Raw genomic sequence first — 17,029 nt, forward strand, 5'->3', positions numbered from 1 at the left:
AATGTTCTAGATGCTTTTGAGCATTCTAACACTATTCAAGACTTAAGAAACAAGGCCTCTTTATCATTAGCCAACACCATCTAAAATCAAAGTTTGAGATATATTTACATTCTGGTTAATATTCAGAAAGAATATCCAGTGTGTTTGAAAGAAATCTACTTTTGAAAGTCCTCAAATTGCTGGCTCAAAGTGAATTTTGCAGGTTTGAGCAAAAAAAAAACAACCCTCCAAACTCCAAAACAACCTAGGAAAGTGATGGCTAACCCATAATGCAATGAGTGTGCCCACCTCGTGCATCCCCCTGAGCTCCCCCTGTCCCCTGTGCCAGCTGTCTCACAGGAGGCGCACATGCATATATGGTGGAGCTGAGCTTGGACAACGGTTTGAATGCCATCAGAGAGGGCTCTGCATGCCACCTATGGCACACGTGCCATCACGGACCTAGAACTATGCCCAATTTTAGAATAGAAACATTAGCATTATTTATAAATTGTAATGTTAAATGATGAATCATATAGTCACCTGTTAAAATTTCAGACCTCCCCAGATCTTATGCAAAATTAAACTTTATGAAAGAGGATTAATTCTCTGAGCAAGGAGCAATTTTCAGATTCACAGAGGAACTTATTTTCATACCATATGGACTTTTTTAAAAGTCCTGTGATAATGAAGTACACTTATGATATCATTTGGGCATTCAACCTCATGTACCAGGTTCACACTTGACAGTTCAGCATTCTATTAAAAACTACAAGAACAGCAGGAATCCACAATGAAATATTGAGTAAATTATTTGCTTTCAGTATAGTTAGTTTTCCTTGGATTGTATTCAAATATACTTGTAAAGTTTCTGCCATTTCTATAATTCTAGAATGCAGATGTTCAAAATGAGCATATTCAAACCTATTTCCAGAAAACAAAGAACCACTACTGTCCTTAGAGAAAAGGGAAGGGGAAAGGATGATTACCTTCCTCAAATCCATTATTTTTACTTTATTGATTTATTTAACAAATTTATACACTATTCATCTCACTATCTAAGTGACTCTGGATGGTTTACCGATTAAATGGAATGTGGAAAATGTGGGTGTATTTCTGTGTGTGTGTTCTCCATATTGCATTTTATACATAAAACGGAAAATTGGCTAGAATTTGCTGTTTATTGAGAAAAAACTACTCTCCTTTTAGCCCAGTAGATTTGATATGAGAATTTGTAACTCTACATGTTGCATCATTTTTGCAGGTCTATTTAAATGCCAAACAATCACAGAATTCAATTCCCTACCCAGTCCATAGCTTCAGTCCACATTAGAATTTCACTGTAATGTGCTTTAAAGAGTTGTTATGGGGATAACATCTCTATACAGACAAACAGACCATAGAACCAATGTGGTTCTGCTCTAAATATAAAATTTTGTACTGCAAATGTTCTTGGAGATCCCTACCAGTTAGGCAAGCTAACATTTTCAAATAAACAAAATAGTTCACCTTTCCATTTTTCCCCATTATGTAAAGTTCACAATTCTTCCCTCTCTTAATTCTTCAATAGTCTTATCAACAATTCATTGTAAATGTTTGTTTAGAGGTGCTTCAGACTCTGATATCACTGGAACCTCGACTGGAAAGTTTAAATTTAAATGATGAGATTCTATAAGCAATTAAGGGCAACCTTCTTTAGAAACCTAAAAAAAGTTCAAGTTCAACTCATTTTTTATCAAAAGGTTCTTTATCTGAAGTTCAATGATTTTTTTAACTAAAAGATCTACAGTCTGATAATCTTTAAAAACTTTAGAACTTATCTCTGCAAGAGAAAGTACCATTAAAAATGTAATAAACTATTTAAATTGCCTCTTATTAATCCTGCATCAAATAACTTAGGAAGCTCACCATTAGTCATGATAATCAATGAAGTAACTATCATGGATTCTTCATAGTTGCGGTGGAAGTATAAATAGTTCATCTCTTCATTATTTATAATCAAATGTAGTTTAATTTGTTTTTTAATTCAAAATGTTAGATTTGTCAAGTATATTTGAATAACTATTATATTAGAGAAAATCCAATTTGCTTCTGTTTACCAGTCAAGCTAAAATATTCAAATAAATTATTTATTGGCAAAGATTTACATTCAGTGAATTTAGTATGTAAATCAGTGACTGTTCCACCCATACATCCAAGAGGAGGATGGTTGTCTTGTCATGAAAGGGGAAAAAAAACTCTAGGGTGTCTTCTTCATGGCAAGAAGTCCCTTTCTAATACTAAAAAACAAGTTTTCTTCAGACTTTCCTACTCAAGAGGAAGATTGGGAAGTCTGGAGAGAATGATGGGAAGTGATGTTGCTGTGCACTCCAACATCACCACATCTTTCACTCCATAGAGCAAAATGACTCTATCATGAAAAGCTCTATCATATGACTTCTCTGTGGATTTTTTTTTTAAAAAGAGGTTGTGACTATTTCTGTTCCTGGGCACTATTGTGTATTGGCCAGAGCACCTTTGAAATGATTGCCCCAAGTTTGCCAAATCTCATTAAATTTTGGAATTTTAGTTTGAATTTTCACTAACCTCACTATCAGTACAAAAGCTACAAGTGGCACAAAGAGCCATGGAAAGATATAGGATCAACATCCCAAGACAAGATAAAAAGACCTGCACGTGGATTAGAGAAAAAATAGCAAAAGAAATAGCACCTAGACTTACATGCCGCTTAATATTGCTTTACACCTCTCTAAGTGTTTTACAGAATCAGCCTGTTCCCCCAACAATTTTACTGACCTCGGAAGAATGGAAGGATGAGTCAACCTTGAGCCTGCTGAGATTCGATCTGCCAAACTGCTGGCAGCCAGTGATCAGCAGAAGTAGCTTGCAGTACCACACTCTAACCACTGTGCTACCGCAGCTCAGTGAAATTTGCATTTGTATTTGTATTTAAGTTTATTTATATGCCGCTCTTTTCCCTGGGGGGACTCAGGGCGGCTTACAACTTAAAAAGGGGGGGGGGAAACAAACTTTTAACATATAGAACAAACATCATTAAAACACAACATTCATACCATTCGGGCGGGTTGCAATCTTTAGCCCCAGGCCTGACAGGAAAGCCAGTTTTTAAGGGCTGTGCGGAAGGTCTGGAGGGTGGTGAGGGTACGGATCTCCACGGGGAGATCGTTCCATAGGGTCGGAGCTGCCACCGAGAAGGCTCTCCTCCGCGTGGTTGCCAGTCGACATTGACCGGCGGATGGAACTCGGAGGAGGCCTAATCGGTGAGATCTAATTGGTCGAATGGAGGTGATTGGCAGTAGGCGGTCTCTCAAGTACCCGGATCCACTACCATGGAGGGCTTTATGGGTGGCAAGTAGCACCTTGAAGCGTATCCAGAGAGCGACAGGTAGCCAGTGCAGCTCGCGGAGGATAGGTGTTACGTGGGTGAAGCGAGGTGCACCCACAATCGCTCGCGCGGCTGCATTCTGGACTAGCTGAAGTCGCCGAATACTCCTTAAGGGCAGCCCCATGTAGAGCACGTTGCAGTACTCCAGCCTAGAGGTCACAAGGGCACGAGTGACTGTTGTGAGAGCCTCCCGGTTCAGGTAGGGGCGCAACTGGTGCACCAGGCGAACCTGGGCAAATGCCCCCCTGGTCACAGCTGACAAATGGTGTTCGAAAGTCAGCTGTGGGTCCAGGAGGACTCCCAAGTTGCGGACCCTGTCTGAGGGGTATAACGTTTGACCCCCCAGCCTGAGCGATGGAATACTTGCCAAATTGGCGGGAGGGAAACACAACAGCCACTCAGTCTTATCCGGGTTGAGCACGAGTTTGTTAGCCCTCATACAGTCCCTAACAGCTTCAAGTCCCTGGTTCATCACGTCCACCGCTTCATTGAGTTGGCACGGGGCGGACAGATACAGCTGGGTATCGTCCGCATACTGATGGTATTTTATCCCATGCCGCCGAATGATCTCGCCCAGCGGTTTCATGTAGATGTTGAAAAGTAGTGGAGACAGGACCGAACCCTGCGGCACCCCATATGTTAGGGGCCTAGGGTTCGATCTCTGCCCCCCAACTAACACCGACTGCGACCTGTCCGAGAGGTAAGAGGAGAACCACTGCAAAACAGTGCCTCCCACCCCCACCTCTCGCAGTCGTCGCAGAAGGATACCATGGTCGATGGTATCGAAAGCCGCTGAGAGGTCAAGGAGAACTAGGATGGAGGCATGGCCTCCATCCCTGGCTCTCCAGAGGTCATCGGTCAATGCGACCAAAGCGGTTTCTGTGCTGTAGCCAGGCCTGAAGCCGGACTGGAATGGGTCAAGATAACTAGCTTCCTCCAAGGCCCGCTGGAGCTGAAAGGCCAGAATAAAAGAATATGGTATCATCAAGACAGTAAAAGAATTGAAATGGAAATGGGCTGGTCACATAGCAAGAACTCATGGGCACTGGACTAAGGCAGTCATAGAATTGATCAACAATAAAAAAGCATCCACGAAAGAGACCTAAAACAAGATGGATCTTTTAAGTAAAAAGTCATGACACTTAATGATCTGTTTAGGCAAGTATTCGGTAATGTAACTTTTTACTAAACAGTACCAGGTAGACACATGCAAAGATATAGCTATAGTAAACACTCTCCAGTATTATTCATGCTCTTTAAAAAAGCAGTGCAGATTATTTGAATTTGCAGGGAACAATGAACATGGCCGAAAACAAAACTAACCAATTAGACCATTCTTACCAGATGTAATGCTTTGGGGCTAAGTTTATATGTCATCAACTCTTGGCAAAAGAAGCAACCTATTTTGCATTATAAACAAAATGTTCAGTTGAACCAAAAATTCCTAGTGATCCTTTCAGGTTATTGCTGTGGCAGATTTTTTTTGTACCTTGTTAATGAAGTTGTGCCTTCAATGATTGTGCTACAGGAAATGCAGAACTGCTCACAGGTTAACTGAATCCTTCTTTGGGGCAGAACAGATATGACAATTTTTATATGTGCTATTATCCATTTAATGACTCTTGCACATTGCTGAGTTCTCCCAAAGGCTGTTCACATGTTGCTTGGACTAGACTACAACCAATGCTTTTAGTGATTTAAAGACAGTGTAAGAAAATCCAGTGACAATATGGCCAATTGTGGGGGTCAGTGATGTGTGGTGAGGTTTATGGCTGGTGAGGCAGTCTTCTCCCCCAGCACCCCACTGATTAAAGTGCTTTCTTTCGCCCGCAGCAGAGCTCAGGTGGGCGAAAGAAAGCGCTTTAGTCAGTGGGATGCCAGGGGAGAGGAGAGAATGCCTGATCATTCTCTCCTCTCCCCTGGCACCTCACTAATTAAAGCACTTTCTTTCGCCTGCAGCAGAGCTTCCAAGAGCTTTCAAGAGGCATAAGCCACCGTGCCACCCAGGCGCTATGTCCAACATAGAGGCATCCCGCGTCTATGGCGGACACAGCACCAGGGCGTCCAAAAGTCCTGCCACTATGTCCAAAAGCCCTGCTGCTATGTCTGACATAAAAAAAGTGCCAGCCCGTGGGCCAGCAGAGGCGGGTAAAACACACACACACACACACACACACAAACACACACACCTTTTCCAGCTGTTTCACAGAGGATTTCAACTCTGCTCTTGTCTGCCATGATGAAAATGTAAAAATATAAAAGGAAAAAGGCAAGAGCTGCTGAGGTCAGACTGGGTTAGCTGCTGCCAGAGTCCCCAATGGATGACTCTGCTTAACTGTTTAAAAAAGCCTCTAAAAAAACGCCCTCTACAGGAGGAGGCAAGGGAACCATGTGCCTCATCTACATAAGGAATTTTTCAGCTTTTAACCCTTGCTTAACTCTGCTCAAGTGATCATAAAGAGAGACTAAATGAGGCATGTGGTTCTTCCACCTCCTCCTGTAGAAGGCACTTTTTTAGGGTTCCACCACAAAACCACGGTAGACAAAAGCGCGCTCGACGAAAGCGCATACGTGACATCATCACAGCGTGACGAAAACATCACGCTGTGAGCGGTAAATTTAAAATTAAAGCGAAAACGTTACCCTAACCCCCCCAAACCTAACCCTAAACCTAACCCTAACCCTAACCCTAAACCTAACCCTTACCTTTATGTGAATCGGCTTGCTTTAATTTTATTTTAATTTCAATTTTATTTATTTATTTTTTTCGTCGCGCTGCTGATGACGTCAGGTACGCGCTTTCGTCGAGCGCACTTTTGTCTACTGCGGTTTTGACGGGTCACGCTTTTTTAGAGGCTTTTTTAAACAGCTAAGCACTAAGCAGAGTCATCCACTGTGACTATGGCAGCAACTATCTCAGCCTTTTTCCTTTTAATTTTTTTTTCTTTTCATGATGAGAGTAGTGAGGGTCTGCCTCCCCTGCCTCCCCTGACTGCACGTCACTTGTGGGGGTGTAGCGCAGGATGTCACTGTCAACTTGTATTATCACCCCAAGCCAGCCAGCTGACTTGGATCAAAAATTTGAATGTAAAGACTAGCAGAATCATCATTCAGCATTTGTCTAATTTAAAAGAAAGTCTAATTTTAAAATATCATTTTTGCTCCAGGGGAAGGATTTTTCAATTGTGAAAACAACTTATTTTTGCAATCCTGCTTTTCATTTTGTACTTATTTATGATATTCCATATAGATAACATATATTCAGCAATATATTACATGGTGATATGGAATATTCTCTGTAATTTGTTGTGTGTCTCATGCTATATTACACTTATATATAAAAGCATATTGATGGACACTAAATGTCCTCTCTTTTTCTTTAAAGAAAATTTAGAGACTGTAAGCTTTAATCATTGGACTGTGGCCACTTAATTTTTTTAAAAGATTTTGCTTCTCCTCGGAGACGGCAGCTTTTAGCTAAAATTCTTTGTCACTTTCTTGAAAGAGGGTCCTGCAAAATGTAAAAAATTATATTGTATTGTATTTCTAAAGCTTGGATTATTAATGAGCTAGAGATTTAGCAGAATCCAGTTTTCAGGGCTGAATCCTCTGCCCTTGACATATTTGCATTTTCAGGATTGTTTCCTCCTCACTCCTGATACTTATACAAGCATTTTTCACAAAGGTTCTGGCTGCTTTTACTAAAAATTACACTTTTGCACCATAAAATGCAACAGATTATTCTATTTGCAGATACAAATAATGGACATTTTATGATACCTTAAAACACTCGGTTCTTGCATTTATGCTGACACCAAGAAAGATTTCCTTGTCATAAAAATACATTTTACAGATTTTTATCTACATGGCTAGAACCAGACTTCTTTGTTATACTTTTGTTTGGTTTAATCATAAATTTTGATAATGATTACTCAGAACTCTATGTACTTATATGTTAAACAAGAAATGTATTCGGCAGTCTTTCTTGTGACTGAAGCTAGATTTATGTTTGTGTGTGTGTGCACCCAAGAGTTCAACCAAAAGTAGAATTCAGCTGAATATGATGTGATTCTGGTTGCCAAGAATACACTTTATTTCACCTAACATTCAGTCTTCTCCATTTATAAGCAGCAATTGTTAGATTTTAAATTCAGAGCTCCATAAACCCAGAGGGATCAAATAACCAATTTCAGAAAGATACAAGGAGGAGCAAGAAGCAGAACTGGTATCAGTACTTAGAACCAGACACAAGTGGTATTTCTAATGCTCATATTTATTATTTTTCCTTAAAATGAACATTATTCTTAAATAACATGATACTTATTTCCAAATTATTATGTTGGGTACCAAAGTTGCAGAAGCAAATTCCATGCTTTTGCTATAGTTGTGATGGTGTTGTGATTCCTATTTGAAATATGAACTTGCATTTCACAAAGTAGTGTGTTTGTAATTAATGCCAATAAATACTTTTGTTTGGTTTCTGTTTTATTTCTTGCTCTAATACACCAGGAGTCTAGATATGTAGCTGTGAAGTACAGAATATGGTGGGAAGGAAGGAAGGAAGGAAGGAAGGAAGGAAGGAAGGAAGGAAGGAAGGAAGGAAGGAAGGAAGGAAGGAAAAAAGAAAAGAAAAAATGATAGTAGTGGCTTTGGCAATTACACGTACAATCAAATTATAACCTCATAACCATGATGATGATACCATAAACCCAGTCATTTCAGCATCTAAAGTTATCTAGTTCCATGATTGCTGATGAAAATGTTCATCAGTTTGCAATTAAGCAAATAATGTTTTCTAACAGTACCAATAAGAAAATGCACAGCAGTGTTGAATTTTGACCTTTTAAAAATACTCCCTACTCTGGCTTTAAATTTAATATTTTTCTCAAAGCAGGTGAAAATGTTACATTTATTTCATCCACTAAGAATAATGGTCACTTTAACCAATGCTGAGTGACACTAGAGATGTCTAAGGATTTGTGTTTGTTCAGTGTGCACAAAATCTGACTACTTGGTTTTGCAGCTCTTCTGATATTTTATTTTCTACAAAGTTTTTGCTGCTGTATAATTTTTTAAAAAAATATGTTTTATCTGGCAAAATTCAGGCTGTTAGGCTTCCAATAGATTTTACTGTAGCAAGGTGGATTAACAGCAGCTATTGTGTTGAAAATGCATTAATTTAACTTTTGCAGGCCATGTGACGTTTATAATCATTGGGCAGAAAGTTTTTGTCATTTTAGTCATGGTGGCAAAAAAAACAATCTTATATTGTCATCCACTTGCTTTCTAAAAAATAAATGAACAACTGGAATCTTTTTAAAAAAAAAATAAAGTCTTCCCCACTCAAATTTCCAGGTACAGTTTTTTTTACAGTATGTTCGCTTAGATTAATATTTTGTCTTCTTAATCTGCATGACTGAGTCCATTCTAATTGTTTTCAAACTGTCTTCATTTGTGTCTCATAAAAATAGGAAGATGTAGGCTGCTAACAAGTTGACAATATTATCGCCATATTTGGCATTGATATTAGTACACTTCTGTTGTGTGACAATTATTTTCCTTTGCATACCATATGGTAAAGAAAATGTTTTCATTCACCCACACATGATGAACGTGTTTTTTTTTTGCAAGACGCATACAGCTTTTAGAAGTCAAAAGCTGAGCATTTCCCAACCTAGCAAGCATCAAAGGCCTCTTTTAAACTTTATGTATGTAAGATCTAGCGTTCCCATTCCTCCTGCCATGATAAGAGTAACGGAAAAGACAGATGGGCAGCTGTGCTTTACTGGCAGAATTCCTAGAGCCTTATTCCTGCTGTTTCAGTTTATTAACATCTTTCTAAAGTTGCTTTCATAATGCTACCAGTAATACATTTTCAAGTCTCTCATCAATACTCTATTTTTGAAGACATCTCTCAGGTCATTCCACTCCATCACTGAGAAGGCCAGTACTCAATAATGATAATGCAGGTGGCATAAAGAAATTATTTATCACTATTGCATGTCATTATTATGGCATTATCATAACCTGGATTTGTTCTGCTGCCTCTCCCTGGGATTATATGTATCTGTCTAAATTCAGACATGGAACAGCTTCTGACTTTGACTGGCTTGGAATAATTTTGGGGAAGTTGTTCTGGATTCCATTACACAATGAATCAGTAATGGGTTGCCAATTTTTTTACTACCAGTTTGGTTGCATTCACGCATGCATTTGCACACATGCACACTGCTTCTGCACATGCGCAGAGGCATCTGGGTGGGTGGGCGGAGCCTCCTGCCACTGCTACTACCAGTTCACCTGATCTGGGCTGAACCGGGAGCCACCCACCTCTGCAATGAACACTTTCCAAACACTACATGGAAATTGATGGCTCAGAGCTGTTCACTGTTAAAAGTAAAAAGTACTTTTTGGACATGGCCAAAAATCACATTTGTCTTTTGATCATTCTCCAAAGCACTTGCATGGTCCAGTGGTTAAAGCATCAGGCTAGAAACCAGGAGACTGGGAGTTCTAGTCCTGCCTTAGGCATGAAAAACCAGCTGGGTAACTTTGGGCCAATCAACTCTCTCCCAACCCAATCCACTTCAAAGGTTTATTGTTCAGCAACTGTTTTATACTTATGACCATTGTGGTGTCCTGAAGTCATGCAATCCCCTTTTGTGACCTTCTGACAAACAAAGTTAATGGGGAAGCCAGATTCACTTAACAACCATTTAAATAATTTAAAGACCACACTGATTCACTTAAAAACAGTGGCAAGAAAAGTCATAAAAATGAGGCAAAATGCACTTAACAAATTTCTCACTTAGTAACACAAATTTTGGACTCAATTCTGGTTGTAAGTCAAGGACTACCTGTATGTATCCTGTACATGATACCTGGATGGTGGTGTGGTGTGAAATTGTCATCAAAACACCACTGAAATGAATTTATGGGGCTTGCCCCAGTCTTCTTACTGTACATATGTGCTATCCCAAATAGTGACGTCTCTGAGCTTGGTTGTTTTCTTGCAGACATTTCATTACTGCACTGATGATGTTACCCAGTTTGCTTATGAAATCTCTTCAAATATTCTTTTCTACCGGTACTCAAAAAATATTTTGAATTTAGATAACAATAAACCCTCCTGACTTATCTCAATGATAGAGACTCCAGGATGTACTTCACAGGTACAAATATTGTTGTAATGGGTATTTCCTGGCATGAAAGAGAAACTAAAAGGAGAAAAACTAGAGCCTAGATAGGGAAGCCAAATACAACTACATGATTTAACCACACTCATATTAATAATGAAGCTATCCTCTGACTTCATACGAACCTCAAAACTAGCATGGATAGGAGTTCTTTGGGGCAATTCTAAACTCACTTGAAATCTCTCTGTTTAAAATTAATTCACGGAACTCTGATTTGTTGTTTGGGAACTCACCATGTTAGCAAGGGCATCAGTATGGTGCATCAGAAAAGCTTATACAAGGTATGTTTTAGGTATGTTTGCTCATGAAATATCTTGATAGAGGGGGAAGGATTTATATATCAATGGGCTGATGCTCAAAATGCCTGATCATCCCCATGTTGGGGATGTATGAATGGCAATATCATGGGTGAGGAAAAGAATAGTTTCTGGTTTTTCAAATGTCTCTGAGTGTGGTGGTATTCTCCCCCCCACATCCCAATACTACTTCTTTATCCCTTTCTTCCGTCTCTTCATTTTACAATATGTCATATTCCAATCTTTCCTCCATTATTCTATAAAAATAGTTCATCCATAATTAGTTTTTAACTTAGTTCTCTCTCTGTCATACACACACAGAGAATAACAGTGTAACAGAATTGGAAGGGGTTTTGAAGTCTTCTAGTGACTAGTCTAGTTTAACCTCCTGCTCAGGTAGGAAACCCTATACCCGTGATGACAAACTTATGGCACGTGTGCCAGAAATGATACCCAGAGTGATCTCTCTGGGCACACCAGCCATCATCCGTTGCTCTTCCGAGTTACGCCAGAAACTGGAAGAGAAGCTCCCTGACGCGCTGAGCTTCCAGTTTTTGGCATGTGAATGCATGCCGGCCAGCTGGTCTTTGTGTGCACATGCATGCCAGAAACTGGAAGACCAGGTGACCGGCACATATGCACACAACAAAACACAGAAGCTCAGAGCACCAGGGAGCTCCCCCACATGCACGCACCCCCGTTTTAGCACTCAGTGCCAAAAAGGTTCACCAACACTGCCCTATACCATTTTAGACAAACGATTGTCCAATCTCCTTCAAAAAAAAATTCCAATGTTGGAGCATTCACAGCTTCTGGAGGCAAATTGTTCCAATTGTTCTGTCAGGAAATGGCCCCTTTGTTCTGGATTGGTTCTCTCCTTGATTAGTTTCCATCCATTGCTTCTTGTCCTGCCTTCAGGTACTTTGGAGAACAGGTTGGCTCCCTCTTCTTTGTGACAACCCCTTAGATATTAGATATTAAATACTGTTATCATGTCACCCCTGGACAACTGTCTTAATTATGAGAAGCCTTCTCTTATTTGCACTATGCACTATATATGTGGGGGACTTTTGTGTCCAGTAGTGCTCCTCTCCCAGTCTCAACTATACCAGAGAGTGTGTGTGTTTCTAGCAGAGACATTACCACCAACATGATCAAGAATGGGGGCAGGTGAGATGATGCTTAACCAGACTGTGCTAATGGAAGGTTGCTTTCTTTGGAAATACCTCTGAAGTGGTCTGAGTTAGAAGCAGCTGCGCTCAAAGGACAAATAATGTAAACCGAAAGATATGATTTTTCCACAAACTCCTTTTCACTCTGGTAAAAAGAAAACAAAAGGTTAAAATACTATTGCTATATTATCAAGCAAAAAAATCTAGAAGGAGAAAGAATAAATGCCATGGTAAAGAATGAGCAAGCCGAGAAAATAGTGTGGTGTCTCCAGAACAATATTTTCTCCAAATCTCCTTCAACTAAGGCAGTATCATTTTATGATAAGGTCCCACATTAAATTTCTGGTATTCTCGGGCAAGACTCCAAAATGCAGAATAGATCCTGTCACTCAGTGTAAACATTATTGAGGCAGGACTGAGATTCTGGCTTATTGTAATGTACAATTGTATAACCAAACAATATTTTTCTTGTTCCTTGTCCATGTGTTTGTATGAAACTATTGGATTATTTTTTTTACAATTGTTGCTGCATTCATTTTACAGTAGAATACAGCTTTAGTTTTACTTGTTAAAAACAATAAGCTAAAAAAGGACCAGCTTGCATTTTCAAGAGCTACAGGAAATGCTTGCCAGTGTTTTCTCTTGTTTTTGTCAATGATTTGAAAAGGTCCACTGTAAATGATGCATATAGCTAATATCTGATTATGGTAAAGAGGGAAGGCATAAACTACCATCAGAGCAAATAAAATTAGCAAATGGTTTTAGCAAATGTCTCAGTCCTTCTATTTAATAACTATTCAGTTTGTGAAAAAGAAGCTGTCTACTTTTCTCTGCAGTAATTATTTTTTGAAGGATTCTTGAGATGTCAACTTGTTTAATGCCAAGGGTTGGTGAGGGAAAGGAAGCAGCTGCCTTTTGAGATTTCTCTTCTTCCCCTTGTGGAAATCATGAGGATTGGTGTCAGTATGCATACGCATACACAGGCACAAACACACATACATACACACGTACACACAAAGATTCTTAGCCATCCTTCGTCTCTGAAAAAACAGGTGCAGATGAAAGAATGTTGTCTCCAGAATGTCATTGATATCGACTGCCATTTACTCCTGAACTCCTCATTTCATTGATCTGAAAACCACCTCAGAGCTGAAGGGTGGGGGTGGGGTATCTTGCACCTGAAGAGAAATGAAATAAAATAGTTCATCTTTTATTGTTTCTTCAAGTTCAAATAAGTCAGCCTTTCTCAATTTGCTGGTTTTTGGAATGGATGAATCTCAGCTTTCCATATTATCTAGCCATAATGTGTCTATAACTATGTACAAAGATCAAAATCATGCAACCCATGGTATTTCCTGTGATACTCTATGGAAGTGAATGTTGGACTTTATATAATAAGGATAGCAAAGGAATTGATACTTTTGAACTTAGATGTTGAAAAAGACTCCTAAGAATATAGTGGTTAGAGAGTCAAGAAAACAAACTGATGGATAATTGAAAAAAAAATACTATGAAGAAGGATACATTTCTCTGTGCATGTGTGTTTGTGTACATGTATGTATATATAAATACATACAGTACATACTATATACATATACATACATCCAGTGGTACCTCAGTACACAACATTAATTGGTTCCTGGAGGCATGATGAGTACCAAAAATGAGTAACAAACAAACTTTCCCCATAAATAATAATGTAGTGAGTCACAAAGCATCCGACACTGACAAATTCTAGCTTGTGTGTTAAGTACCAAACAAATGATGAGAACTGGGACAAAATTTTCACATCGGATACATTGTCAAATTCGATGAATTTTGAAGTGGTTTAGTACTAAGGTACCATTGAATGTATGTATGTATAAGCATATGTATGAATAACTTTAATTATAATTCAATGCTATACATTTTCACCTGGAATATATTACCTAAAATATTGCAATAATAATTTTGTTCTACATTTTTATATTTGTTTTCTGTACAAGTAAAGTCCATGCTTTATTTTATTCATTGTATACTAATTATCATCCAGTACCACTTCTCTGAAACCTCACCAAAAAGCCTCTAGAAGGCTGTTTGAAATTAATGCCTGAAATTCAGCATTGAAGCCATGTGACATGAGCTCTATCTTCTATATTCAGATGACAGTTGCCCATAGTGCCATATGGATTTAGTTTACCATATATATTCCATATGTGTTAGCATATTTAATTATGGTTTTCCTGATATGAATTATTGATTGGTCATAGTATCACCTGAAATTGCTTACAGAATTCATTTTTTACCTAGAGAGCTTTGGCATCCACTATACAAGTTTAAAGGCTATAACCAAGCAAGGAATATAAGAAATATATTAGGAAATGCTGCTGCTCACTTTAAAAATGCACACATTGTTTAGAGAGCACTCTTGTGATAACCTGAGGCACTGCAAGGCTGATGAAGAATCTAGAGGTAAATACTTTAGAAACTGAAGTGTAAAAAATAAACTATTAGGCATTTAAGCCAAAATGAATCTATTTATTTATTTGTATTTAAAAAAAACCTGAATGTTTAATAAGGTTATAGGCCTTTTGTTGTGGAGATTTGACCTCTTTAGTTAACACTGAAATGAAGCACTAGGAAAATCTGACATTCTGCATAAACACAAAAAGTTCTAATTATAATTCTACAAAATATCAGTGTAAATCATCAATGATTGCAGTAAAATATTATTCTATTCTACGTCATCATATCCTCCCTGCCAATAGATTCAGGTGTTAAAATTATTTTAGCCTAATACCACCTAATCTTAAATATTTCTTACTAAAGTCTTAAAGCATTTATTGTCTTAGACTACCTTTTGATCCGTTGCAATTAAAAGGCTTGATTCCCATCTGTTCTCTGGTCTTCTACCTAATTATTGCAACAGTAAATACCAGCAAGATATTTTATTTCTCTTTCATAAACTTTCAGAAAGCTTTCGACAGTAGGAAAGTCATATTGGAAAGGAAATTTAAAAAAAAAAATACACTGGTTCTCCTTACTAGCTTTCTGTGTAAATGCACTAATGAATTGCATTTTTGTCCTGCAATCCTTAGAATCTTGTGACAGAAACCAGACGTCTGCAATATGGCCATTGCTCTGTGTTGCTTTGGATGGATTTCTTCATACCTACTGAAGCTGAGTAAAGGTCTCCCGTATTTCCATCTAGCTGTGAGAGGTAAAGATCCAAGGCTCAAACTCCATTTTGCAAAATCATTTTTAAGCCTTCTTTTCTGTGTCTTTTTTGTTTTAACCATAGCTGTGGAAGCAGTCTCTGACTAAGCAAAAAAATAAATATATACAGTGGTTTAATTCTTTCTTAATTTATACCATTGTCTAATTCTATAGATGGATAAAAATGTGGCTTATTTATATAGAGATAGTCCTTGTCTTATGACTAATCACTGACTGTCTCAAGTTATGACAGTCCCCCCAAAAGGGACATGACCCAGATTTGAAGTTCTTCCCCTAGTCACATGATTGCATTTTGGGTCCCTGCAAGCAGCGTGCATTTAAAGCCATTCACAGTGCTCCCACAGTCACTTTGTTGCAATTTATGACATTTTTTTTGCTGGAAACAAACAATTTCTTCCATTTTTGTAAAAAAAAAATATCCATAGTGAACAATGGGTTTGCCTAATATTATGGTGTTCATTTTATGACTGCTGCAAAAAGGTAACAAAATTGGGTGTGGTCATAAGTTGACCTATTTAACACCCATAACAACTAGTAAGTACTTGGATATGGTACTATCAAGAAATATCTGGGCTGTAATCTGGAAATGCCATGAAAGTAAACAGAAATTAAATATTGACAAGAAAACTACATGAACATGGGATCATTAGGAGTTGAAATGAAGGTGAAGGAAAGTTGACTTTGTATCCTTCTTACATACAGAAAAGCAGCTCAAGGAAGCAATTGAGTATTGGAAAACTGCAGAAAGGTATAAAGTTAAAGAAGTTTGTCCTTCCTCTTCTTATACATAGCCTACTCCAGACTGCATTGGATTTAAACCAATTAATGAAATATACTATAATATAGGAAGAATATACCAACCTTTATTTTGTTTATCTTCAAACTTGGCCCTTGATTTTTATTTTTTAGCAACGAAGGCAAGCTTTACAAGACTGTAGATGATTTTTTTTAAAATCTGAAAGACAGAGATTCGAATACTTATCTCTGATAGGTTCTAGTATTCCTGAGATATTCCAGAAATGCAAATGTTGCAGTCTGTCTAGCTCTCCTATGCTTCAATCCACCATTTGTTGAAAGGTAACAGTGTTACACCTGTTTAGTAGAAAATGCCATCCTCTTTGGTAGGGGTTCATACATTTAATAATACAATTCTTAATGAGACAGTGATTATAAGTGTATCTTACCCAATAGAAGAGAGCCTTATGCACATCTATTTTAGCTGCCAAATAAAACTAATCTGATATTATCTATTACTGGCATTGTCAAAAGATAAGCTTCATTAGTTGAAATGTTGACACTCATTTTTTCCATGACTTGGAAGAGTGAAAAATGAACATTTTTCAAATATGGTCATGCCAGTCTGGGTGCATCACAATTTTGCATAACTTAACAAAAAGATATAGCGATACCTTGGTACTCAACAGCTTCGAAACTCAGCAAATTTGGTACTCAATGCATTTTGACATGGAAAATTTACCCTGGTAGTCATCATTTGTTTAGTACTCAACACACAAGCTAGAGCTTGTTAGTATTGGCTGCCTTGTGATTCACTATAATATTTCTTAAGGGAAATATTTGTTTGGTACTCATAATTTTTGGTACTCATCACATCTCCCAGAACCTCCCTAACAATAAGTATTGAGGAACCACTGTAATTTATTACTGCCATGTAAGAGAGGAGGGTTTATTCCTATCATAGACCAGCATGATGCTCCACATGTAAAACAAAGGAAATTCTTACAAAGGTCTTCCTTGCAATATCAG

This window comes from Thamnophis sirtalis, unplaced genomic scaffold, assembly GCF_051295495.1.
Source record: "Thamnophis sirtalis isolate CommonGarterSnake01/CBP01778 unplaced genomic scaffold, rThaSir2_p1.2 scaffold_7, whole genome shotgun sequence".
Classification (NCBI taxonomy): Eukaryota; Metazoa; Chordata; class Lepidosauria; order Squamata; family Natricidae; genus Thamnophis; species Thamnophis sirtalis.